Below are 994 nucleotides of genomic sequence, written 5' to 3'. Positions count from 1 at the left end.
GGGCGTATCTGCATGTGGGCGGACCTGCCTGGAGACAGATAGAGGAGCCGTGTCTCGGTTCTTAAGACCATCGGAAATTTGTGTTTTCTTATGGTTTTAGGCGACCCCTGTGAAAGGGTCATTAGACTCCCAAAGTGATCTCAACCCACAGGTTGAGAATCTCTGCATGGTACAAATGGTTAAGCACTGGACTGCTAATTGAAAGGATGTCAGTTAAAACTCTCCCAGAGGTGCTTTTAAAGTCAAGTGTAGCATTCTGCTTTTGAAAGGTCATATTGAAAACGTTATGGGGTGCAGTTCTACTGTGCACCTTTGAGGCTGCCATGAGTCAAATTGGAGTCAGAATTGATTGGAGAACAGCAGAGCTGTCTCTGCCTTTCAGTCTCAGTTCTAATCTCCCTGTCCTTAGCCAGGCCATTTTGTTAGGGTTTTGATGGTTCAGCATTTTCAGTGGTCCTCAGTGGAACAGTTAGTTAACATTACCCAAGTCTGCTATTATCAGACCAAAACTTCACTCTAGAAAAATAGAACTTTGGGTATAATTAAGATTTTTCTGTTGCTTAAGTAAATTCTATTTTAAGTATCTTTAAGTCTGTAATGCTGACTTAGTTATTTGAGTTTTCCATTAAAAATTTAGTTTTCTGAAAACGTAGAAATATTTGTACAAGTGTTGAGGCAAAGCTTCAGCACTCTATGTGGGGGCTTCACAAAGTTTGTGGAAAAATGGAATTCAAAGATTATGGAATTTTTCCAACAACTTTTGAAGCCCCCTAGTATGTAGCTGAATTCACCAGGTTCTTCTTGTCCTTTGATAAATGACTAAGGTCTTATATTTTCTTTTCTTTTCTTTTTGTTTTGTTTTGTTTTTAATCGTTTTATTTAGGGGCTCATACAACTCTTACCACAATCCATACATACATCAATTGTGTAAAGCACATTTGTACATTCATTGCCCTCATCATTCTTAAAACATATCCTCTCCACTTAAGCCCCC

This window comes from Echinops telfairi, unplaced genomic scaffold, assembly GCF_000313985.2.
Source record: "Echinops telfairi isolate 266 unplaced genomic scaffold, ASM31398v2 ScPeMD7_1713;HRSCAF=2227, whole genome shotgun sequence".
Classification (NCBI taxonomy): domain Eukaryota; kingdom Metazoa; phylum Chordata; class Mammalia; order Afrosoricida; family Tenrecidae; genus Echinops; species Echinops telfairi.
Note: the sequence above shows the minus strand (reverse complement) of the source record.